Below are 21,265 nucleotides of genomic sequence, written 5' to 3'. Positions count from 1 at the left end.
AAAGTGGCCAGATTTCTATCCAAAGGAATCGTTTCAATTTTTGAAGGGAAAGCAGAGGTTTAAAAAGGGGAAACTTGATAAGGAAGGCATGCAAGAATTGTGCCGAAAAAAAAAAAAAAAAGAATTGTGCTGAGTACAATGTGGGTCTTATTCTGGTGGCTCTCTTGGGTCCCAATCCACCTGGAATGCAGGTTTATGTCATCTCAACAATGGCCAGGTTGTTAACTAGCCGCCTTGAAGTCATCTCTGGAATTTTGCAGCTGGGTCTGCAGGGTTGTTCTCTCTGTCTCAAGATTAGCCCCTGGAACTTCTAAGAAGGCATATAATTAGATAGTAGCATGCAGTTAGATAAATGTGAAGGGAGTATATACCGTGAGAAACACAGGGACCATGGAGTCTATATAAAGGCTAAGGGAAAAGGCTTCTGTAGTTTGCTTCGAAGTTACATCTTAAAACCCAAGAGGAAAGAAAAAAATACATATTAAAATGCAGTTTTGGGGTTTTGTTTTGTTTTGTTGGTTTGTTTGTTTGAGTCAGATTCTTATTCTGTCACCCAGGCTAGAGTGCAGTGGCATGATCTCAGCTCACTTCAACCTCTGCCTCCTGGGTTCAAGCCATTCTCAAGGCTCAGCCTCCCATGTAGCTGGGATTACAGGTGCGCCACCACGCCCAGCTAATTTTTTTGTATTTTCAGTAGAGGTGGGGTTTCACCATGTTGACCAAGCTGGTCTCGAACTCCTGACCTCAAGTGATCCACCTGCCTTGGCCTCCCAAAGTGCTGGGATTACAGGCACGAGCCCTTAAAATGCATTTTGAAGTTAAGTGACCCAGTTACAAAAGTAACAACTTCATTTTCTTTCTTTTTTTTTTTTTTTTTTTTTTTTGAGATGGTGTCTTGCTCTGTTGCCCAGGCTGGAGTGCAGTGGCGCAATCTTGGCTCACTGCAACCTCTGCCTCCTGGGTTCAAGCAACTGTTCTGCCTCAGCCTGTGACTACAGGTGCACGCCACCAATTTTTGTATTTTTAGTAGAGATGGGATTTCACCATTTTGGCCAGGATGATCTTGATCTCCTGACTTCGTGATCCGCCCGCCCCAGCCTCCCAAAGTGCTGGGATTGCAGGCATGAGCCAACCCGTCTGGCCAACAACTTCATTTTCTTTTCATGTATCCTTATTGAACACTATGTACCAAATACAAATTCCATAATGGACATGGAGATACAAAGTTGAATAAGACTGCCGGATACGGTGGCTCATGCCTGTAATTCCAGCGCTTTGGGAGGCCAAGGCGGGCAGATCATCTCAGGTTGGGAGTTTGAGACCAGCCTGACCAACATGGAGAAACCCCGTCTCTACTAAAAATACAAAGTTAGCTGGGCATGGTGGCACATGCTGTAATTTAAGCTACTCAGGAGGCTGAGGCAGGAGAATCACTTAAACCTGGGAGGCAGAGGTTGCAGTGAGCCAAGATCGTGCCATTGCATTCCAGCCTGGGCAACAAGAGTGAAACTCCGTCTCAAAACAAAACAAAGTTGAGTAAGACATGGTCCCCAAGCAGGGAGAAGTTATTATTGCATTCTGAAAATGACGAGCATCATCCAGTGCTCTGGCTCATCATTTTACTCTCTCTCTCTTTGTTTTTTTAGAGACAAGGTCTCACTCTGTTGCCCAGGTTGACCACAAACTCGTAGACTCAAGCAATCCTCCCACCTTGGCCTCCCAAGTAGCTGGGACTGCAGGTGTGCATCACCATACCTGGCCTTATTTCTATCTTTTTTTCATCCTCCTGTCTACCTCTCCTCTCCGTTTTTTAAATCCACTGTGAAGGTGTGGAATATTTTGTCTTGGACAGAGAATTGACTTAAAGACAGGAAACAAAGGTTTAAAATCAAAAGAAAATTCTAAATAAAGAATTTGAGATCCCATAGGGATTTATTTATTTATCTATTTATTTATTTATTTTATTTTTGAGACCAAGTCTTGCTTTGTTGCCCAGGCTGGGAGGGCAGTGGCGTGATCTTGGCTCACTGCAACCTCTGCTTCCTGGGTTCAAGTGATTCTCATGTCTCGGCCACCCGAGTAGCTGGGATTACATGCGTGTGCCACCATGCCTGGCCGATTTTTGTATTTTTAGTAGAGACAGGTTTTTGCCATGTTAGCCAAGCTGGTCTCAAACTCCTGGCCTCAAGCGATCCGCCTGCCTCAGCCTCCCAAAGTGCTGAGATTACAGGTGTGAGCCACCACACCTGGCCTGATTTAATATTTTGATGAATAATCTAGAAAGTGGGGTATAGAAACAACTCTTCACATTTACTCATGATACTTAGCCCTTCGTGATGAAATGGCTTATGAGTACACATAGACTACAAGAAAATACATTTTTAAAATAAGCAGTTTTAAAAGTTATGTTTTGCCGTATAACAAATTACTCAAAATTCAGTAGCCTAAAATAAGAACCATTTTATTTGCTCATAATTCTGTGGGTCAGCAATTTGGATTGGGCTTAGCTGAGCAGTTTTGCTGGTCTTGCTAGATATGCTAATTAACTTGAGTGTGGTAATCATTTCACACTGTTCTCCATATCAAAACATCACATTGTACACCTAAAATATATAAAATTTTTATCTGTCAATCATATCTCAATGAAACTGGGAGAAAAATAAAGTGGAAGCTACAAGGTCTTTGTCGACCTAGGTAAGATACCACAAAATGTTGCTTCTGTTGCCTTCTGCCAGACAAAGCAAATCACAAGGCCAGTGCAGAGTCACAAAGGAGAAATAGATCCCACCACTTAATGGATAGAATGGCAAAGTCACACAGTGCGGGGCCTGCAGAAAAGTACAGGACAATCACTGCCCCTATATTTGTAAACAATCTACCACTTCAGATTAGCTGCTCTCACTAAAAATATAGTAAGTAGGCTTCATGAAAAGACTTGCAAACCACTGACTTACACCTAGATTGCTTTCAAATATTCAGAGAAAGAACGGCAAAAACTTGTCATTGGCTTTTTTTAGTAATCGTAAACCATCTCTTACTGCCAAACCTCCCACTTATTCTTCACTCATTGCCAGTCCATTTCCAACCCCATAGACACCACTGAAGTGGCTACTGCCAGGTTCCTCCTCTTTTTTGCTGAGTCATAACTTATTGGCGTTTTCTTCCAGTGATCTTCCACTTTGATGCTGAGTCATAACTTATTGGGATTTTCTTCCACTGATCCTGCCCACTGTTATTTCTTTGAAACTTCCTCCCTTCTTCCTTGATTGCTTTAATTTTTTTTTTTTTTTTTTTTTTTTTGGATGGAGTCTCACTCTGTCACCAAGGTTGGAGTGTAGTGCCAAGATCTTGGCTCACTGCAACCTCCACCTCCACCTCCCGGGCTCAAGAGATTCTCCTGCCTCAGCCTCCAGAGTAGCTGGGACTACAGGCATGTGCCACCACGCCCAGCTAATTTTTGTATTTTTAGTAGAGATAGGTTTTTGCCATGTTGGCCAGGCTGGTCGCGAACTCCTGACCTCAAGTGATTCACCCGTCTCCCAAAGTGCCTCCCAAAGTGCTTGGATTACAGGCATTAGCCACTGTGCCCAGCCTCCCTTGATTGCTTTGAATTGAATTACTCTTGTCATCATTCTTTCCGACCCTTCCTTCCAACACACACACATACGCGCGCGCGCACACACACACACACACTCTCTTGATCTCCCCAGAATGCAGGATTATTCATAAATTGCTAAACATTTCAGGTTGCATGTACAAAACTTCTGTTTCTTCGTTCCTGACTGGTTAACTCCCTCTCAATCTTCAAGATTCATCTTAAGTTTCGTTTCTTCCAAGAAGCCATTTTTGTCCCAGTTGCTAACCTACTTCCACCTCCCCTCACTGTGTTCCCACAGCATCCTGTGCATACCTTTATGTTTATGTTATGAAATTATTATTTTCTGTCTTACTGGACTCTTAAGTGCCTTGAGGGTAAAGACCAAATCTGTATACCTCTGAGTCTGTAACATAATGCCTCATACCCAGCAAGACTGCAGTAAGCATTGAATTAAATTGCACTGTGAAGAAATAAGGAAGTGTATGACACTGACAGCAACAAGTGCTATTAACATAAAACTCTTCCTACTTATTAACCTAGTAATCCCACTTTGAAAGAATATACTTCCAGGAAATGATCTGCAAGAAAAAAATCTTGTTGCAAAGACTTATAAGGAGCCATATTTTGTAACTGCAGAGGGGAAAGCCAGGCAATCAAATGCCCAATTATATAAGAACTTAAACTGTAAACTATAGTAAATTAATGTCATAAGATATATCATAATTAGAAAGAGAAATAAGTGAATGTAAAAAAATGGAAAAAAAAACATAGAAAGTGTTGGCGAGGATGTAGAAAAATTTGAAGCCTCATGCAATACTGGTGGAAATGTAAAATGGTACAACCCCTGTGGAAAAATGCTTGATAGTTCCTCAAAAAATTAAACATATAGTTAGTTACCTGACCCAGTCATTCCACTCAAAAAACTTGTACATGCATGTCCATAGTAGCTATTCATAATAGCCAAAAAATGGAAAGAAGCCAAATGCCCAACTGATGAATGGATAAATAAAATGTATGTGTCCATGCAACTGTTCAGCTATAAAAAGGAATGAAGTACTGATATATGCTACAGCACGAACTTGAAAACATTATGCTAAGTGAAAGAAGCCCGACACAAATGGCCATACAGTGTATGATTCTATTTATAGGAAATGTGCTTTGCTTTGCTCTGTGGCAAATCCAGAGAGACAGGAAGCAGATTAGCGGATGGGGCAGGGAAGGATTGGGAATGACTAACAAGTGTGAGATTTCTTTTAAGGGTGGTGAAAATGTTCCGGAATTAGGTAGTGATGAAGATTGCACAAAATTGTGAATATACTAAACACCATTGAAGTGTACTCTTTAAAATGGTGAATTTTATCTTAATTTTTCAAAAGGAGAAATTGATTATTAATGTTATATTAAAAAGAAAAGCATATCATGAGGGAGGAAAAAAGCAAAGCACAAAATAACATATGCATACTTGTTAGAACTAAAAATGTGTTGATAACTGGGGAAAAGACAGAGGATATCATGAATTGGCTGTTTTTAATTTGTAGGCATTTTATCATTGTAGATAAAGTTGCTTAAAATTTAGTACTTTTACAGGCATATCTGCCAGAACATTATTGCAAATTATGCAAAGCTAAAATATAGACCTATAAAGTTCTACATGATAAGGTAACTGTAGGTTCTGTAGTTTTATAATATAAAGTAGGAGAGGACAAGTCATTGCGTTAATAGAGTGCTTGTTGGGATAACCTGTGTTTTATTGGTGGGGAGATGATCAAAGGGAATCAATGTGAACATCAACAAATTACCCATATAAGATTTCTCTTCCTGGTTTTGGCATGAGTATAGGAATGCAAGAGGCTAAAGGGGTATTTTGAGAAGCAAGTCCTTGAGGTAGCCACCAGCTAGTTTTCTCTTGAAAGCAATCAGGAGAAAGTAACCAGGAGGACGTGAATTAACAGCTTTTCTAGAGGAATTTAAAATAAAGAATGAAGGCATTAAGAGGTACTCTAAAGTCCAAATTGCTACAAAGAAGTAAGGCTTACAAATAAGAAAATAGCTCAAAAACCACAGGGAAAATTAGGATAAAGCATTGTGGGTGGTTTTTTTAAATTTACCTTTTTTTTTTTTTTTTTTTTTTTAGATGATAGCTTAATGTCTTGCCTAGGCTGGCCTTGAACTCCTGGACTCAAGTGATCCTGCTGCCTTAGCCTCCCAAGTAGCTGGGACTATAGGTGTGTGCTGCTGAGCCTGGCTAACTACTAAAGGTGATTTTAAAAATCTTATCCTTGTACAGGTACAGCCCTTTAAATTTTGGCAGGGCTCAGGGGCTCACGCCTATAATCTCAGCACTTTGGGAGGCTGAGGCGAGCAGATCACTTGAGGACAGGAGTTCAAGACCAGCCGGGCCAACATGATGAAACCCCGTCTCTACTAAAAATACAAAAAAAAAAAAAAAAAAAGTAGCCAGGCATGGTGGCATGTGCCTGTAATCTCAGTACTCAGGAGGCTGAGACAGAATTGCTTGAACCTGGGAGGCGGAGGTTGCAGTGAGCCGAGATTGTGCTCTGCACTTCAGCCTGGGCAACAGAGCAAGACTATGTCTTGAAAAAAAATAGTAAATAAATTACATTTTATGAAATCCTATTCTTGTACAGGTACGGCCCTTTAAATTTTATTTTATGCTAGAAGTAAAAACTTTTGTGTTGGAAAACCTAGGTATGTATTAGAATAAATGATTGTCTGCTAAGAGAAGGCATCTGTGGTTGGGGATCCCTATAACCATTGGTTGCCACATCTGCTTCTCTGACACTGAGGTGCTCCTGTCCCAGGAGGAATCGCTTCCTGTGACATCATAAGAAATATATATTTGTTCTCACCTCCTGTTTAGGAGTCTTCAAAATGTAAGGTCTTTCTGCATGCTAAAGAGATGACTAGTAGCTGGGGGCTCCTGGATAACCTCAGGATGGTTGCCAGGGGAACCAACCATGTGCTTAGAGGCTAGGAACTTTCCACCCTGCTCCCCACCCTCCTAGGAGGGGAGAGGAGCTGGAGATTGAATTAATAATCAATCATGCCTGCATGAGGAAGCCTCCAAACAACTCCCTAATGTACAGGAGTTCAGAAAGCTTCCAAGTTGGTGAACATGTGGAGATGCTGGGAGGGTGGTGTGCCTGGAGCAGGCATGGAAGCTCTGCACCTCTTCCTGAGTACCTTGCCCTGTGCCTACCTCCCGTCTGGCTGTTCCTGAGTTGTATCCTTTTATAACAAACCAGTAATCTACTAAGTAAACTATTATTTCTGAGTTCCGTGAGCTGTTCTAACCAGTTACTGAATCTGAGGCGGGGGTCGTGGGTTTTATAACTGGCCAATCAGAAGCACAGGTGACATACTGGACTTGCAAATTGGTGTCTGAACTGGGCAGCGGGGGGCAGTCCTGTGAGACTGAGCCCTTAACCTGTAAGATCTCACACTCAAACTAGACAGCGTCAGTATTGAATTAAATTGTAGGACACCCAGCAGTGTCCACCAAGTAATGGAGGATTCCTTGGTGTGGGAAAACCCCACATATTTGGTCACCAGAAGTTCTGTGTGAGTACAGAAAACAAGAGTTTATCCCAGAACGCAAGTTTTCTTCTGAAAGGTGCCTCTGAGAAACTTGAGGAGGAGCTGAAAGAGGTTGACAACAGGAGCTAGATGAGACCCTGTTGGAGAGACTGTGGGGTCTAACGGACACGTTCCTGGAGAGGGTTTGGTCCCCGGCCAGAGCCACTTTTAACCTCTCCCTCTTCATAGGTCAAAAAATGTACAGGTTTTCCAACACAGCCTTGCAGATTGGGCCCACTTCCTTTATGACCCTGGTTCTTCCTGTTACCTTTGAACCTGAAAAGTCACAAATGGAGCCAAGGCAACAGTTGCAGTCACAGCAGATACTTCTAGGGCCTAAGCTTGCTGTCAGGAGGAATGGAAAGATCTAGATTGTTACTGCTCTATTTGAGCTCTCTTGGTGGGAAATCTGAAATTCAGTATTATTTGAAGTGCTGATTATGTGAATTATTTTTATTTTTGTTTTAAACTTCAACACATTGATCTACCTAAACTTGGTGGGGAGAAGTTTCTCTCCATCTCACAGAAAGACTCCCAAATTCAGCAGTGCCCTCCATGCTGTCAAAATGCCTTATGGCTGTGGTGTAAAGCAGCCACTGTCTCTTCCTAGTGGGTTGGAGCGACAGAGGGAGGGCCTGCAAAAGGTTCAACCACAGGATGGGGACTGTGGAGGACAGATCAGGAGCTCATTTCCTTAGTGCACTTTGGCCATTAGACATGTATATATGTGTTTATTTAAAAAAAAAAAAAAAAAGTCCATGCTCATTTTTTGTCTTAAAATATTTAAAATGTTTCCAACTGAAAAAAAAAGACATGTATGTATCTGTGCCTTTAAAGATATATTACATGTTGTATCCATAAATCTATCTGTTGGCCGGGCGCGGTGGCTCAAGCCTGTAATCCCAGCACTTTGGGAGGCCGAGACGGGCGGATCACGAGGTCAGGAGATCGAGACCATCCTGGCTAACAAGGTGAAACCCCGTCTCTACTAAAAAATACAAAAAAAAAAAAAAAAAAAAAAAAAAAAAAACTAGCCGGGCGAAGTGGCGGGCGCCTGTGGTCCCAGCTACTCGGGAGGCTGAGGCAGGAGAATGGCGTGAACCCGGGAGGCGGAGCTTGCAGTGAGCTGAGATCCGGCCACCGCACTCCAGCCTGTGGGACAGAGCCAGACTCAGTCTCAAAAAAAAAAAAAAAAAAGTAAATCTATCTGTTAGTAGAAAACGCATAAGGGTGAATCAAATGCTCTCTTATGAATTCAGATCAGGCATAGCCCATGAATAGAAAGGTTCCTAATCCCTCTTTATTTATCATCATGATCATCATTCTTTATCTCAACTATAACATATAGAAAGTAATATGTTTGATGTTCATATACCACCAGGAAATAACAGACCTTAACCTTTCACCATATGTGCGCCAGAGCTTTTTATTTATTTATTTTTATTTTTATTTTATTTATTTATTTATTTTTTTTTTGAGATGGAGTCTCGCTCTGTCACCCAGGCTGGAATGCAGTGGCACGATCTCGGTTCACTGCGAGCTCCGCCTCCCTGGTTCATGCCATTCTCCTGTCTCAGCCTCCCGAGTAGCTGGGACTGCAGGCGCCCGCCACCATGCCTGGCTAATTTCTTTGTATTTTTTTTAGTAGAGACGAGGTTTCACCGTGTCAGCCAGAATGGTCTCAATCTCCAGACCTCCTGATCCGCCAAGCTCGGCCTCCCAAAGTGCTGGGATTACAGGCTTGAGCCACTGCGCCCGGCCAGCTTTTTATTTTTTTATGTATTTCACGTATAGCTGCAGCTCTTCACCATCCTGTTCCTTTTCTCCTGGGAGTTAACCTCTTTTTTTTAACTTGTTTGTCATTTACATTTATATTTTTTAACTGCTATTATGTGTGTTCATATATGGATTCAAAATAGTATTATTTTTGTGCTTGCGTGTGTATATGTGATTTACTTAAATGGCATCCCACTGTTTCTAACCTCTTAGGACATTTTTTGCACTCAACATTGTTTTGATATTGATGCATATAGCCCCAGTTCATTCATTTATGTTTCTGTATGGTAGTAGATTGCATACCTATCTACAGTTTATTTATCCATTCCACTACTGATGAGTGTCGGGTTATTTCCACTTCTGGAGTCATTCTTTAATACATTTATTTAAAAAAAATTTTTTTTTTTTTTTGAGATGGAGTCTCACTCTGTCGCCCAGGCTGGAGTGCAGTAGCACAATCTTGGCTCACTGCAACCTCCACCTCCTGGGTTCAAGCGATTCTCCTGCCTCAGCCTCCTGAGTAGCTGGAATTACAGGGACGTGCCACCACGCCCAGTTAATTTTTGTATTTTTAGTAGAGACAGGGTTTCACCATGTTGGCCAGGCTGGTCTCAAACTCCTGACCTCAGGTGATCCATCTACCTCGGCCTCCCAAAGTGCTGGGATTACAGGCATGAGCTACTGTGTTTGGCCTAAATTTTTTTTTTTTTTTTTTTTTTTTTAATTCACAGGTTCTCAAGAAAAAAAAAATCAGAGAATGATATTCAGGTTAAAAAAATCTTTTTGTATTTCTTTTGTGTGTGTGTGAACAATGTGAATAGTTCTGGTTATTTGATCTTTAATAATAAGAACAAGAAATGTAACACTTTTTTTTTTTTTTTTTGAGACGGAGTCTCGCTGTGTCGCCCAGGCTGGAGTGCAGTAGTGCAATCTCGGCTCACTGCAAGCTCTGCCTCCCAGGTTCACCATTCTGCTGCCTCAGCCTCCCAAGTAGCTGGGACTACAGGCGCCCGCCACCATGCCTGGCTAATTTTTTTGTATTTTTAGTAAAGACGGAGTTTCACCATGTTAGCCAGGATGGTCTAGATCTCCTGACCTAGTGATCTGCCCACCTCGGCCTCCCAAAGTGCTGGGATTACAGGCGTGAGCCACCACGGCCAGCCGAAACATAACACTTTTTAAGTAAACAACTGATAGGCAAAGTATATACTTTGGTTCATTTCTTGATTAAAAAGGGAGCCATAAGTATTTTTGGTTTCTGAATGACAGATGTCTCAATTGTTTTAATTTTTTTGACAAGCCTGCATTGCTTTGATAGTCTAAAATCAAAGTTTGACTGAAAACTCCTATTTGGTGGAATTTATTCTTTTATTTATTTATTTATTTATTTTTATTTTATTTTTGAGACATAGTCTCACTCTGTCCCCCAGGCTGGAGTACAGTGGCACAATCTCAGCTCACTGCAACCTTCACCTTCCAGGTTCAAACGATTCTCCTGCCTCCCAAGTAGCTGAGACTAAAGGTGCATGCCACCATGGCTGGCTAATTTTTTATATTTTAGTAGAGATGGGGTTTCATGGTGTTGCCCATGCTGGTCACGAACTCCTGAGCTCAGGCAGTCCACTCACCTCAGCCTCCCAAAGTGCTGGGATTATAGGCGTGAAGCATCGTGCCCGGCCGGTGGGATTTATTCTTTAGTTTGGAGATAAAGGTCCAAACTGATCCTACCCCAGATTTAAGGAGAGAGGTTGGTACCTAATCTCATTTTTATATGGCCTAGGTATTGTATGATCAATTCTCTTATGTTCAGCAATTGTGACCCATCAAATGGCCTCCACCTACATCGTAATACCAACTGGACTCAAGGAGCCCATCTTGCTTTCTAATCAAAGGATATTTATAAGGGATTAACTTGAGTGTTCTAAGAAAAATTTGATACTGGAAATAATCTTGCTTACAATAAAACATGCTTTCCAAAGAGCACTGTGAATGGTTCTGGAGTAGAGGCAATAAGTCTAGGAAGTATTTTACTGGTTACAAATATTAAGGAGGTGGAAGATTTAGGGAAAACCTGGAAGGAAGTATTTTCCTAGGAGAGGAGGGAGTGTTAATGAATACCTGTGGTTCCTTAGGCATTCAAGTTTGAATTAACTTTCAATTTATCTTGTTGGAGAAACAAATAAGCAAACAATACAGTTATAATACAAAATTTAAAACTTTCTTAATCTTTGAAGTTTGAGGGCTAGGCATGGAGGCTAGTGCCTATAATCCCAGCACTTTGGGAGGCTGAGGTGGGAGGATTGCTTGAGGCCAGGAGTTTCATAGTGAGACCCTGTCTGCAAAAACAAAAAATATTAACATAAAGTTTGAATATATATATATATATATATATATATGTATGTATATATTTTTTGAGACCGACTCTCACTCTGTTGTCCAGGCTGGAGAGCAATGGCGTGATCACAGCTCACTGCAGCCTTGACCTCCTGGGCTCAGGTGATCCTCCCACCTCAGCCTCCCAAGTAGCTGGGACTACAGGCGCACACCACTACGCCCAGCTAGTTTTTCTATTTTTTGTAGAGATGGGGTTTCACCATGTTGCCCAGGCTGGTCTTGAACTTCTGGGCTTATGGGACCCACCCACCTTGGCCTCCCAAAGTGCTGGAATTACAGGTGTGAGTCACCATGCCTGGCCTAATTTTGTATTCATCACTTTTTGTTTTGTGCTATTTCTTTTCAAGTAGTTGCTCTCTAGTTTGTTGGCTTCCCATCCTGCTTTCCAGTCTGGATAGCCTTTATAATCTAATTCCACTTCCATTTTTATTCACACCTCTGGCAGCAATGATCCCAAACTGCAGTACTGTAGTTCTCTGACCTCACAACAATCTGCATCATACCTGTGTACTTTGTCGTTGTGGTTCCCAGTGTCTAAAATGTCTGTCCCCTCATAAGGCAAACTCGTTTACCCAACTACTGAACAGATTTCTATTTTAACACATTCCAGTGTAGAAGTTTGGGGAATAAAAGAAGTTAAAGTTGAGATGTCAAAAATGCATTTTATCATCCCTAAAGAAACTTTCTAAGTAAGTAGTAAAAATATGTGTAACTAAAAGCTAATGGGGGAGGAGTTCAAATGAGATAATTATAAAAAGAAATTAACTCAAAAGAGGGAAATAAGGGAGAAAAAAGGAGAAGAAAAAGTGGACTAAATAGAAAACACTTAGACAAGTTTAAACTTATCAGTAATTATAATTGACTATAAATAGCATAAATGATTTGATAAAGGTAAAGGTAGTCATAACTGATTAAAAGAATAAAACTAAACCAAAATACATACTATTTATAACAGATATCTAAAAGTTTTTTGTTTGTTTCTTTTGTTTTGTTTTTGCCTTTTGTTTTTTGTGTTTTAGAGATTGGTCTCACTCTGCACCCAGGCAGGAGTACAGTGGTACAATCATAGCTCACCGCAGCTCACACTCTTGGGCTCAGGTGATTCTCCCACCTCAGCGTCCCAAGTAGCCGGGACTATGGGCACACACCACCGTGCTCGGCTCAGAATACACATACTTTGGTTTTTTTTGTTTGTTTGTTTTTTTGAGATGGAGTTTTGCTCTTTCACCCAGGCTGGAGTGAAGTGATGCGATCTCGGCTCACTGCAACCTCTGCCTCTGAGTTCAAACCATTCTCCTGACTCAGCCTCCCGAGTAGCTGGGATTACAGGTGCACACCACCACGCCCAGGTAATTTTTGTGTTTTTAGTAGAGACAAGGTTTCACCATGTTGGCCCGCCAGGCTGGTCTCAAACCCCTCCCCTCAGGTGATCCACCTGCCTTGACCTCCTAAAGTGATTACAGGTGTGAGCCACCGCACCCGGCCACACATACTTTTTTATTACATACGGAACACTTACAAAAGCTGACCTTATGCTGGCCCATAAAACTAACCTCAAAAAATATTAAAGATTGATAATCGTAATGATTATCTTCTCTGACAAGAATGTAATCAAGCTAAAAGCAGGGACAAAAATATAACCAGATAATTTCTTTTGTTTAGAAATTAAGACATAACACTTCTAAGTAGCCAACAAAGAAGAAATCAAAAGGGAAATCAGAAAATATTTTGAATGAAATGATAATAAAAATACATATCAAAATTGTGAGATGCAGGGGCCCAGTTCTAGGAAAGATGGAGTAAGCATCCTCCACCCTGTCTCTCCCACTGAGTGAAGCTATACACCTGGAAAGATTGCACAGAACTGATACTTGAGGACTCTAGAAAGTAAACAGTAGCAAGTGGACTGGGGAAGAAGTACAGAATTCAAAATACCACTGAACTGGTGGTGAGCTTCACATTTTTTCTTCAGGTATGCACTGGCCTGAACTCAAGGCAATCCCAAACCCATAAATGTGCAATTGCACAGATAGACAGAACTACAGAAGAAACCCCCTAGGTCTGGCTCAAGGAGAGGGAAGGAAGACCCTAACACTCAGAGAGAGTGGAGGAAATTCCACCTTTTTTTTTTTCTTTTTTCTTTGTTCTTTCACACCCAGCCTCTAAACAATCGCATGGCAGCAGTGGCGGTAAGGATCCGCAGGAGCCTAGAACTCTGAGGGAGAGGAACTTCCTCTGATCAGAATGTATGGTGCTAAGAGGGCAAGGCAAACCTCCATTGCTTTTTCTCTCTGCTGCAAGGCCCCACCTGTGAACAGATCCAGGAAGTGCATCCTAGAGCAGGGAAATAAAGCTCTGGATTTCTGGCCAGAGAACCAAAAAGAGGAGCCCCAGGGAACCAGAAAGTATCAGAATGACCAGAAAGGACAAGAAGATGACCCCATACCGTTTTATGAGCTCCTGGGATCACTTCCCAGTTGTACATTGCGTGGATCCACAAACCACCAGCACAACTGCACCAAGAGATAGACCATCCATCACACAGGCTCCAGACCGGCCACTGGGTGGCACACGTCTGCAGAAGATCTGAATAGCACTGTGAAGGTTTTGAAATGAGAATTGATGTTGAAAGCACAGTCCACAGTAGGTTAATGAGAACTTGTGGTTGAACCAAGCCAGGTAGATTACCTACTAAAAAAGAAACATTAACACTTCCCACAGGTTTTAAACAAGATCCAGAGTCTCATAATATTCAAAATTTCCGGGATAAAACTCAAAATTAACTGGCATTTGAAGAACCTGGAAATCTCAACTCACATAGAAAAAAACAATCAACAGATACCAATTCTGAGATGACAAATATGTTGGAGTTATCTAAAAAAGACATTAAAGTACCTATTACAAAAGTGCCATGAGTAAATGTGAACACTGTTTTAAAAACTAAAGAAAAGGCGAAAAGTCTCAAGGGGGAAATAGAAAATGTAAAGAAGAACCAAATGGGAACTTTAGAACTGAAATATATAATAACCAAAAATGTAAAAGTTATTGCATGAGCTCTGTATTAAATTACTACCATGGCTGCTATAACAAATAGCTACAAATGTAGTAACTTAAAGCAAAACAAATGTATTATGTAATGTGATGTGTTCTGAGAATGAGAAGTGTGAAATGAATCTTACAGAGGTAAAATCAAGATGTCAGCAGACCTGCATTTCTTCTGGAGACTGCAGGGAAGAATCCATTTCCTTGCTCTTTCCAACTTCTGGAGCCTGTCATCAATCCTTGCTCTTTCCTTTATCTTTGAAGTGCATCAGTTTCACTGAACACAGTGGCTCACACTTGTCATCCCAGAACTTTGGGAGACCAAAGCAGGAGGATCATTTGAGCCCAGGAGTTTGAGACCAGCCGGGGCAACATAGCAAGACCCCCCATCTCTACAAAAAATAAAAATAAAAGTTGGCCAAGCGTGATGACACACACCTGTGGTCCCAGCTACCCAGGAGGCTGAGGCTCACTTGAGCCCATGAGGTCAAGACTGCAGTGAGCCATGATTGTGCCACTGAACTCCAGCCTGGGCAATCTCAAAAAATAAATACATAAATAAAATGCTGCATCAGTCCAACCTCTGCTTTTCACATTCCTGTCTCCCTTTTACATTTTGTTTCTCACATTCCTGTCTCCCTTTTACAAGGACCTTGTGATTACATTAGGCCCACGCAGATTATCCGTGATAATCTCCCTCTCAATATTCATAATTTAATCACATCTGCAAAATCCCTTTTGACATATACATTTACATATCCAGAAGTTCTAGGGATTAGTACATGGACATCTTTGGGTGGTCATTATTCTGTCTATCCAGGCTTAACAGCAGAACAGAGATGACAGAGGAAAAAGTCAGTCAACTTGAAGATAGATCAGTAGAAATGATCCAATCTGAAAAACAGAGAAAAAAAGATTGAAAAACTGAACAGAATTAAGAAATGTGGCACATATACACCATGGAATACTATGCAGCCATAAAAAAGGATGAGTTCATGTCCTTTGTAGGAACATGGGTGCAGCTGGGAACCATCATTCTCAGCAAACTATCCCAAGAACAGAAACCAAACACCGCATGTTCTCACTCGTAGGTGGGAATTGAACAATGAGAACACTTGGACACAGGAAGGGGAACATCACACACTGGGGCCTGTCGTGGGGTGGGGGGAGGGATAGCATTAGGAGATATACCTAATGTAAATGACAAGTTAATGGGTGCAGCAAACCAACATGGCACATGTATACATATGTAACAAATCTGCACATTGTGCACATGTACCCTAGAACTTAAAGTATAATAATAAAAAAAAAAGAAAAATTGAACAGAGCCACAGATCTGTGGATAAAATACTAAAAAGGCAGCCAGACGTGGTAGCTCATGCCTGTAATCCCAGCACTTTGGGAGGCAGATCATGAGGTCAGGAGATCGAGACCATCTTGGCTAACAGGGTGAAACCCCGTCTCTACTAAAAATACAAAAAAATGAGCCGGGTGTGGTGGCATGCACCTGTAGTCACAGCTATTGGGAGGCTGAGGCAGGAGAATCACTTGAACCTGGGAGGCGGAGGTTGCAGTGAGCAGAGATTGCACCACTGCACTCCAGCCTAGGCAACAGAATGAGACTCCGTCTCAAAAAAAAAAGAAAGAAAAAGCCTAATAGTTGAGTCATTAGAGCTCCAGAGAAGAGGAGAAATAATTCAGTGCAGAAAAACAATTTGAAATAGTGGCTGATGAAAGACATAAATCTACAGATGCAAAGGCTCAGCAAATCCATAAAGGGTAAGTCCAAAGAAAGCCCACCTTAAACACATCATAACTGCTAAAAACTAAAGTGAAAGAAAAAATCTTGAAAGCAGCCAAAGAAAAATGATACATTACTTATAGGGGATCAATGAGTTATATGGCTGTGGATTTTATTTTAGAAACCATGAAAACAGGAAAGAAATGGAACAACACTTTTAAATACTGCAAAGACCATATATTTTAACTCTATTTTATTGATGTAAAAACTGAGGTCTTGAAAGATGAAGTGGTTGTCTTGAATCACAAGGCTCATTAATCCCATTCCTAACCTCATGACCAGTTTTCTACCATGCTGTGGTTTGAATGTGTCCCCCAAAGTTCATGTGTTGGAAACTTAATCCCTAATGCCACAGCATTGAGAGGTGGAGACCTTTAAGAGGTGATTAGGTTGTAAGGACTCTGAGTCCGTTTTGTGTTGCAATAACAGAATACCACAGACTGGCTAAATCCTGGCTTAAGGATTTGAAATTATTTTATCTTTAGAAGAAACAGTTCTTCTCCACTCTAATGTCCTGGTCTCTCCATAGGTTTATTCCTATATAAGGTCAACATGAAACTTTTGTGAAGTCCCCACATCCTGTAAGAATCAAAGAAAGCATCAGAAATTCCATGAGTTTCTTCAGCTTCTCCAAGTTGTGCTCTTGAGGTACATAGTTTTAATATAAACCCCGAAGCAGGGTTTTCTGAACAGTCCCAGAGAGCAAATATGGGATCTCGTTCTAAGGTCCAGAGTTAGATACTTAAATTATAGATCTAAGGCTGCCATTATTCCTTCTGAATAACTTTATACCATTTCTTTTAACATTTTAATGTCAGAAATACGTTTTTTCCTATAAAGACATATGCGTCCAGCTTTTTGTTAAAATACCTCTTCTTGTAAAATATTTCACAGATCAGTAATTTTATAGCATCAAACAATTTTGAACATACTCTTTCTATATTAGAGTTTTCTGCGTCAGCCAAGGGTTAGCTGACTCGCCGTTACTGGAATTGTGCTGCAGCTGGGTGAACAGCTGTGTATTTCCCCTTCTTTCTACACATGTCCCATGATGTGGCCGCCGCCACTGGCCACAGCTTGGTAGCACCCAGCAGAAATCCTATATCGCGTAATAGCTGCCATGACATCTGAACCCAAATCGTATTTGTGCAAATACACCAAGATCCCAGTCAGAATGGCTGTTACTAAAAAGCCAAAAATTAACAGATGCTGGCGAGGTTGTGGAGAAAAAGGAACGCTTATACATTGTTGGCGGGAGTGTAAATTAGTTCAGCCATTGTGGAAGACAGTGGCAATTCCTGAAAGACCTAAAGACAGAAATACCATTCTACCCAGCAATCCCATTACTGGGTCTACACCCAACGGTATATAAATCATTCTTTTATAAAAACACATGCATGTGGATATTCACTGAAGCACTATTCATAGTAGCAAAAACATGGAATCAACCTAAATGCCCATCGATGATAGACTGGATAAAGAAAATGTGGTACATATATACCATGGAATACTATGCAGCCATAAGAAAGAATGAGATCATGTCTTTTGCAGGGACATGGATGGAGCTGGAGGCCATTATCCTTAGCAAACTAACACAGGAACAGAAAACCAAATACCACATATTTTCACTTGTAAGTGGGAGCGAAATGATGAAAACACATGGACACATAGAGGGGAACAACATACACTGGGGCCTTTCAGAGGGTGGAGGGAGAGGATCAGGAAAATAACTAAATGGGTACTAGGCTTAATACCTGGGTGGTGAAATAATCTGTACAACAAACCCCCATGACTCAAGTTTACCTATGTAACAAACCTGCACTTGTACCCCAGAACCTAAAAGTTAGAAAAAATACACCAAGATTCAATGTCTAGTTCATAGAGGTAACTAATATGCAGCAACCCCAGCAGTTACTTTCTCTCTTTCTTTTTTTTTTTTTTTTTTTTTTTTTTTGGATACAGGGTCTGGCTCTGTTGCCCAGGCTGGAGCGCAGTGGCACAATCACAGCTCACTATGGCTTTGACCTTCTGGGTTCAGGTGATCGTCCCACCTCAGCCTCCCATGTAACTGGGACTACAAGCATGTGCCACCATACCCAGCTAATTTTTTGTAGAGATGAAGTTTTGCCATATTGAGGTTTTGTCATGTTGCCCAGGCTGGCCTTGAACTCCTGGACCTTAAGCAATCCACCTGCCTCAGCCTCCCAAAGTGCCAGGATTACAGGCACGAGTCACCACACCTGGCCCCAGCAATTACTTTCTATAAGAAGTAATGGAGGCCGGGCACAGTGACTCATGCCTGAATCCTAGCACTTTGGGAGGCCAAGGCAGGTGGATCTCTTGAGGCCAGGAGTTTGAGACCCGCCTGGCCAACATGGTGAAACTCCATCTCTACTAAAAATATAAAATTATCCCAGTGTGGTGATGGGCGCCCGTAATCCCAGCTACTTGGGAGGCTGAGGCAGGAGAATCACTTAAACCTGGGAGGTGGAGGTTGTAGTGAGCCAAGACTGTACCATTGTACTCCACCCTGGGCAACAGAGTGAGACGCTCTCTCAAAAAAAAAAAAAAGGCCGGGCGCGGTGGCTCACGCCTGTAATCTCAGCACTTTGGGAGGCCGAGGCGGGCGGATCACAAGGTCAGGAGATCGAGACCATGGTGAAACTCCGTCTCTATTAAAAAATATAAAAAATTAGCCGGGCACGGTGGCGGGCGCCTGTAGTCCCAGCTACTCAGGAGGCTGAGGCAGGAGAATGGCGTGAACCCAGGAGGCGGAGCTTGCAGTGAGCCGAGATCACGCCACTGCACTCCAGCCTGGGCGACAGAGTGAGACTCCATCTCAAAAAAAAAAAATTGGAGGCCAGGTCCAGTGGTGGCTCATGCCTGTAATCCCAACTACTTGGGCAGGCTGAGGTGAGAGAATCACTTTGGTCCAGGACTTTGAGGCCAGCCTGAACAACATAACGGGACCCTGTCTTTAAAAAATAAAAATGAAGTAAGGGAGCACTGCTTACCAGCAGCCTTCACAATCCGTGTTTAGAGGTGTCCAGGAAGCAACCTAGGAGCTCAGAAAAGCTGCCAGCAGTTAAAAACTGATTAGTTTCCAAAAATCAGTATGTATATTGGAGGGACAAAGGACAATCACCTTGTGGTTCACTTTGGACTTTGGAGTACATAGGTGGCAGCAATAAGTCCCTGTTGGTTTGAACTCCACTCTGCCTAAGACCTGATTCAGCCTGTGGGTGCTTCCTGACTCCCCATGAAACTGATCAGTCCATAAGACTAAGATTTATATATATACATATTTTATTTTATTTTTATATATATTTATATTATATATATAATAATATTAGAGAGAGAGAGAGAGAGAGGGTGTCTCACTCTGTTGCCCAGGCTGGAGTGCAGTGGTGCCATCTCGGCTCACTGCAACCTCCACCTCCTGGGTTCAAGCAATTCTCATGCCTCAGTCTCCCGAGTAGCTGGGATTACAGGTGCCCACCACCACCCCTGGCTAATTTTTTTGTATTTTTAGTAGAGACAGGTTTTCACCATGTTGGCCAGGCTGGTCCTGAACTCCTGACCTCAGGTGATCCGCCTGCCTCGGCCTCCCAAAGTGCTGGGATTACAGGTGTGAGCCGCCGCACCTGGCCTCTGTTAGCTTTCTCATGTCCCCGGAGTTACTTGTTCCTTCAGTGTTCATGCTGATGGATGAACAGCTTTCCCTCCACTGGAGGCCGTCTTTGCCTCTCCTAACTGGGGGCTGCCATGGCTCAGTCTCCCCTCGGCACTGAAGCAGCCACTCTTCTGGGTCTCAGTCCACCTCTCACTTGTGTAGTTCCTGGTCCTCAACAGACCCTGTTGAGCATGGTCCAGGACCACTTCATGCCTTGACAGACTCCATTTGGGAACTGCTGCAGATGCTGTTGATGTCCCACATCCTCTTGGCCCATCTGAGACTGCCCATAGCTGTAACAGACAGCAGCCAGCATGCTAATAGCATCCTACCTCCAGCACCTGTGTTTTCCCTCTCACTTCTCTCTCTGGTTCTCAAACCAGATTCTCCACCATTTTCATGTTTTCTGAAATGCGCTATTTACAAGAGTGATCGCTCCCATGCATGTATTTGCTCTGTGTGTCTGCTCTTCCATTAGCAGCAAAACTGGCAAGGGGGGATTGGAGGCGGAGGTGGAGGTGGAAATGCAATGGGGCTATATTTCTATAAAGTACTTCGTACTTTGTGTGTGTGTTTAAATCAACTTTTTTTTATTAAAAAAAAATGCCTATGATTAGAAAAACTATATATGAAACAGCACACAGACCCATCCAGACCCTTAATCCCTTTCCCCAGAAGCAACAACTATTGCCAGATTTCTGATGTATTCTTCCAGAAATATTCTAGGGATATACAAGTACAAGCATCTTAAATAGATTCATTTTGTTTACATACATGGGAGCATAATACACATAACACATATTTAAACTTCACTAACTATATTGGAGATCACTCCAAAATACAGCTACTTCACTTTTCCCACACAACTTTAGTAATGTATTGTTTGGAAATCCCAAGATTTATATAAGCTCTCCCTTTTTAATAGATATTTTGGTTGTTTAATCAACTCATTTGCTGTCACAAACAATTCTGCCTTGAATATTCTTATGTACATGTTTTTACACACATGTACAACTATACTTAATATAATTAATATTTTCTCTTTTGATAATTAGCAGGTGAGAAATAGTATCTTGTTTGATTTGTATTTCTGATGCGTGAAGTTAGAGGTTTGTATATGTTTATCAAACTGCTTCTTTTTTAATTTTATTTTTTTGAGATGGAGTTTCACTTTTGTTGCCCAGGTTGGAGTGCAATGGTGCAATTTTAGCTCACTGCAACCTCCTTCTCACAGGTTCAAGCAATTCTCCTGCTTCAGCCTCCTAAGTAGCAGGGATTACAGGCATGCGCCACCAAGCCTGGCTGATTTTGTATTTTTAGTTGAGACAGGGTTTCACCATGTTGGGCAGGCTGGTCTCGAACTGCTGACCTCAGGTGATCCACT

The 21,265-nt window shown here is 41.8% G+C and overlaps 1 protein-coding gene and 1 long non-coding RNA gene across 17 annotated transcripts in view; both read left to right on the top strand.

Moving 5' to 3' along the window:
* ADGRF3 (adhesion G protein-coupled receptor F3) overlaps positions 1-21,265 on the top strand; it is a 41,317-nt gene that overhangs the window by 7,741 nt on the left and 12,311 nt on the right. For 3 of the 16 annotated variants that reach the window (XM_031655017.1, XM_031655016.1, XM_031655018.1), the window contains exon 2: positions 16,738-16,856. The exons of 12 other annotated variants lie outside the window; for them this stretch is intronic. The gene's annotated coding sequence lies outside the window, so the exon portion shown is untranslated. Of the gene's footprint in view, positions 1-5,748; positions 5,857-16,737; positions 16,857-21,265 lie in introns of those variants that run through there. One more of the 16 variants, XM_031655020.1, reaches the window with a different exon arrangement.
* Positions 12,658-14,474, top strand: LOC110741041. Its single transcript, XR_002516580.1, has 2 exons — positions 12,658-12,714; positions 13,525-14,474. It is a non-coding gene; the product is annotated as an uncharacterized LOC110741041 (long non-coding RNA).

This window comes from Papio anubis, chromosome 14 (assembly GCF_008728515.1).
Source record: "Papio anubis isolate 15944 chromosome 14, Panubis1.0, whole genome shotgun sequence".
NCBI lineage: Eukaryota > Metazoa > Chordata > Mammalia > Primates > Cercopithecidae > Papio > Papio anubis.
The sequence above is the reverse complement of the archived record's forward strand: the minus strand, read 5'-3'. Positions and strand labels throughout refer to the sequence as shown.